At 31.7% G+C, this 5,358-nt stretch overlaps 1 long non-coding RNA gene across 1 annotated transcript; it reads right to left on the minus strand.

Annotated features, from left to right (window-relative positions):
- Nucleotides 1-2,201: 2,201 nt before the first annotated feature.
- On the minus strand, nucleotides 2,202-3,479 carry LOC107991980 (uncharacterized). Its single transcript, XR_001764334.2, has 3 exons — nucleotides 3,313-3,479; nucleotides 2,804-2,902; nucleotides 2,202-2,376 (listed from the first exon to the last, which is right to left on the minus strand). It is a non-coding gene; the product is annotated as an uncharacterized LOC107991980 (long non-coding RNA).
- Between the last annotated feature and the right edge of the window lie 1,879 nt (nucleotides 3,480-5,358).

A 5,358-nucleotide genomic window follows, 5' to 3' on the forward strand; every position in this document is an offset into this window, starting at 1 on the left:
CTACTTGTGGGGTGTGTGGGATCGTAGGACACCACAATGACAATGTTCGAAACATTTTAGAGGTAATAGTTTCAAATTTTGCATGTATCTCTAAACAAATAATATTGTTGTCTAATGAATGATTGAGAAAAGATAACGATGATTTCAAACAACAAACAAACTCTTCAATTTGACTTAGAAAATAAAATCAATCAATTAACCATTGCAATTAGTAGGTTAGAAGAAAAGTGCAAGTTACCCGTCCAACTCGATCATGCAAATGTTAGTGCTATAACATTATGTAGTGGTAGAGCTTTAAATGATGGTAATGACAATATTCCTTTGTCTAAAGTTGATTCAAATTCTTCCGTTGATAACATAAAGGCAAATGAATAACAAAAGGTAACTTCCAATCCTATTTCTTTTAATAATTCTACTCCTTCTAATGTTGTTCCAAAATGCATACCTAAGGGCTCCTTTCCCATCTAGGTTAGCACCACAAAGGAAGGGACCTACTAAGGACGAAGAGATTCTAGAAATCTTTAAAAAAGGTACAAATCAACCTACCACTTTTGACCATCATCCTACAAATTCCAAGGTATGCAAAGTTCTTAAAGAAGTTGGCATAAACAAAAAAAAAAAAAAAAAAAAAAAAAAAAAAAAAAAAAAAAAACAAAGTACAAGGAGAAGGTAAAGGCCTTACTTAAGAAAAATTTGCTTGAAAAATGTAGGGACCCAGGTATGTTTTCTCTTCCATGTACAATAGTAAATAAAGATATCACTCATGCTATGTTAGACTTGGGTTCTTTCATTAATATTATGCCTTTGAGTGTCTTTAAAGATCTAGGATTGAATGGTCTAAAAAAAAAATGTATGTATACAACTAGCAGATTGATCCTTTATCTCTCCTTTAGGAATTGTAAACGATATGTTGATCAAAGTAGGAAAACTATTTTTTTCCTATTGACTTCTATGTTTTAGAAATGAAATAATGAGCATGCTAGAACTTCACCTATGAAGCTCTTAGGTAGGCCCTTTTTAAAAACTACAAAAGCAATAATTGATGGACAAAGGGTCACTTAGTGTAGAATTTGACGAAGATGTAGTATGGTTCAATATATTTGAAGCTAATAATTCTTTTTAATAATCAACTATGTTTGTGTGTACTTGAATTGCATGATGAGTTAGATGAAGTAATTTCAAAAGCTAGCTTAGAATTCATTGAAAACACTTGCATGGATAAGGACATAAATGTTTTTTAGAATAATTGTGAAATAGTTGATACAAACTTTATTGAAATTGTTTCTGAACTTACTGATGAGAAAAATATTATAAATGACAATAATGCATGCGATGAACCTACTTTTGACTTTGATTGTGAAAAATCTGTTTATGATAAGTTTACTTTGCCTCTTCAGGATATTAGAATGGAGCTTAAGGCTTTCCCTCCATAATTAAAATACGTGTTATTAGGAGACAAGAACACGTTCCTTGTCATTATTTCAAGGGAACTCACCAAAGAGCAAAATAAATTGTTAGAGACATTAAGAAGAAACAAGCAAGTCCTTGGTTGGACTCTCGATGACTTGAATGGAAGTCATACTTTTTATACTAATAGAATTATTTTAAAAGACGAAGTAAAAGACAAGATTCAGCCACAAAGAAGACTCAACTATACCTTGAGAGAGGTAGTGATGATAGAAATCATGAAACTGAAAGTTGCCGAAATAATCTACCTTGTGCTAGATAGTAAGTGTGTAGGTCCAATATACATTGTACCTAAGAAAACTAGCATGACTATCATAAAGAATGGTAAAGATGAGATGGTTCCTATGTGTGTGCAAAAAAGATGGCCCACGTGTATAGATTATAAAAAGCTCAACGAGGTAACAAAAAAGAATTATTTCTCATTTATAACGCCTCAAAAATTAAGATAATTTTGGAGTTAATTCTATACTTGATGTTTAAAAAAGCGTCGAGTAATCGACTGTCAAGTATATTCAAATTACTTGACACCAAAACACTGCCAATTATATATTTCCTGACATAATTTTCCTGTCAAATAAGATATTATACTTGACTCTTTTTACATGTCAAGTAAGATGATATACATTTGAATTCAACAAATTCTCAACAAAACAAACAAATAGATTGTTATATATACACACACATTCATCAACAAAATAAACAACAAATGTCATTTCAACAAACTTTCACCGATATGAACAAATCTAATATTATAGTCAACCCCAAATGAATAATTTCAAAAGTATGTCTAACTATCAACCCCTATATAAAATAGTACATTTCCAAAACTAAAACCAATCCCCCAAAATTACACACCTATCAATCCCATATGAAGTAATCCTAGCAAAATCATTCTAACTATGCTCCCACCTGCACAATGTTAATGTATCAAACCTTGAACTATTCACTTATAGCACCAACATAGATTGAAATAAGATAAAAAAAAAAAAAAAAAAAGCAATAACAAATATCAAAACAACTTAGAAACTACTAAACTTGCACCATAACCTGCAAAGTCCTAAAAACATATGTAAAATGTAAAAACTACAAAAGTAAAAACACAGAGTTCTAAATACAAACTTGGACTCCATGCCAAAATACAAAAAGTCATGGCCAAAGACAAGTACACATTGATATCTTATTTAGGAATAAAATCAATCTAGGCTGAAAAATCAAATCTAATCATAAAAATGTCAAAAACGAACCTTTGAAATCAAACCAAGGCAGCATCAAATGTTAATATAGTAAATCAACATTACAAGGAGTATTTTTAAGATGTTAGACATTATGGACTTACTTCTCCAGCACCGAGGAATGAAAACCTATGGTCAAATAAGGATCCACCAACAACTTTTAAAGCTGAAATGAGCCCAGCAAGTACCACTAAAGCTGTCCCCTGACATTCAATGATGATGATTATAGTAGAGTTGATTGAGATTATCCAAGTAGTAAAACAAAAAGTCCAGGGTTCTAACATGAATGTCATCATTAAAGACTAGATGTGTTGGGTCATATTTTGTTGGCAAGTCAAATGCATTATGGTTTGCAAAGTCTTCCAACTTAAAAATATGGAAATTGAATTAAAAACATATCAGAATGGGTAAAAATGCATTTGCTCATCTACACAGAACCCTAACGATCCTTAAAAAATTCGAGAGTATCCTTACTTCTTTCTCTTCTTTGACCAAAGCATTTAGGGAAAATGCCAAGATCCAATCGGGGCCCTAACAATGATCAGACTTACACATTTCATAATAAATTCCTTATCACATTTAACACACAACAGAGATTGGGTAAGATTTTTACCATTAAAGGCATGCATTGGGTTAGGGCTTGGCCACCTAATAGTGAAATCAGAGTTTGGAAGCAGCCAACGAAGGTCGGTGTTTGGAAGCAGAGGTCGTCATTCGCATGGAGTGTCGGTGTTCGTGTGAGGAACAAAGAATAGAGGAAGAGATGATGAGGGAGGAGTGAATAATGGTGACACTACTACGAAGGGAGACTCTATTGACGTTTTATTAACTATCAAGAACTTAGACTTTCTTCACATCGACTTTCTTCACATCGACTTTAATGACGATTTTAAAACCTAATTCTTGACAGCTAATAAAACATAAAAAATAGTGAATATTGACGTTTTATAAACGTCAAGTATACAAATGTTCATGACAGTTAAAAATCGCTAAGAGTATTGAGTGTTCATGACATTTTAAAAATTGTCAAGTGTATGAATGTTTATTACATTTAGAAACCGTCAACTGTTAAGTGTTCATGACATTTAAAACCTGTCAAGAGTATGATTGATCATGACATTTAATAACCGCAAGAAATGTTTTTTACTTGATACGAAAAAACTGTGAAGAAATCGATTGTTTATGACATTGAAAAACCGTAAAAAATGTACTTATTTATGACATTTTAAAACCGTCAAGAATGTACTTCTTTATAACATTAAAAACCATAAGCATGTGATAAGATGTTGAACAACAAAGCAGAAAATGTGATTAACAAGCTCGCACCAACTCAAATGAAAAGGAAAATGAAACATATGCCAGAAATTCATAGGAGAACTTTCTAAGGCAAATCAATAAAGAGGCAATCATTATGGCTCAAGGCACAATGACAAAAGCTAGAGCTAATATATTAAATGTTTGTTACAAGCTAGATTTTTTGTCTTTAATGAAGAGTTGAAACTTCAAGAATCACTTGGACACCCAAGGGTCATAATGAATCTAGAAATTCAGATTCATTCACATATGTAATACATTTCTAGATTCATTCACATCTTTAATGCATTTTTAGATTCATTCACATCTTTAATATATACTTAATGTTATTTATTAGAGTAGTTGAAAGGGCATAAAATTAAATGTTGTGTCCTTTCATATAACATTTTTAAGTAGTATAAATAAGGTTGTGGTTTAATTTCCACATTGTGAAGACAATTTGAATTTGAATGAAATTCCTCATAGAACGTTATCTCTCAAGCTTTATGTTTTTCTTTGTATTTTTATGTTATAATGTTTGTTTAGGACTTTCGATCTAGCTTGATCAATTAGATTGAGGAAGTTCGAAATTTTGAAGTCAGGAACAAGTTCTTCTTTCACTACTACAAATTAATTCCAAATCTTGAAGTTAGGAACAAGTTCTCCTTTCACTATTACAAATTAGTTCGAAATCTTGAAGTTAGGAACAAGTTCTCCTTTCACTACTACAAATTTGCACACTAGAAGAAATCTGGCCTTTAATGTTAGGTGAAAAAAAATGAAAAATGAGCTTTAATGTCGATTTTCAAAAGGCGGATGTTTAATTAATGTCGGTTTTGAACCGACATTAAAGATAGAGCTTTAATGTCAGTTTAAAACTGATATTAAACATCCTGCTTTTTGAGAACCGACATTAAAGCTCATTTTATTTTTTATTTACTCTTTTAAAATTTCGTAAAAAATTGAAGATTTCTCTTTCTTACTTTACTCTTTTCTCAAACCCACAATTTTTCTATCTTTTTAAACCAAATTCAAAATTTTCCCCCTTAATTTTTAATTTCCCTCCGACCTATATAATTTATTTCTCTCCTTTAAATTTTTTTTCCAAAAGTTTAAACTTGTGTTTTCTTTTCCCTTTTTCTCTATATTTTTCTTTTTCCCTCGTTTCCCCCCAAATTTCCTTTCCTTTTTCTCTTACCCATGATTTTTCCCTTCTTCCCCTTCCCCACGATTGTTTCATTCCTTCCAAAGTTAATCACTTCTGCCCCCATCGATACACCTCAGCCGATGCCTCATCGTATGCCTCCAATGCTGACTCCAGTCGCAAGCTCAACCAAATCTGACTCCTACTGTTACCGTGATGCTA

This window comes from Cucumis melo, chromosome 9 (genome assembly GCF_025177605.1).
Source record: "Cucumis melo cultivar AY chromosome 9, USDA_Cmelo_AY_1.0, whole genome shotgun sequence".
Taxonomy (NCBI): domain Eukaryota; kingdom Viridiplantae; phylum Streptophyta; class Magnoliopsida; order Cucurbitales; family Cucurbitaceae; genus Cucumis; species Cucumis melo.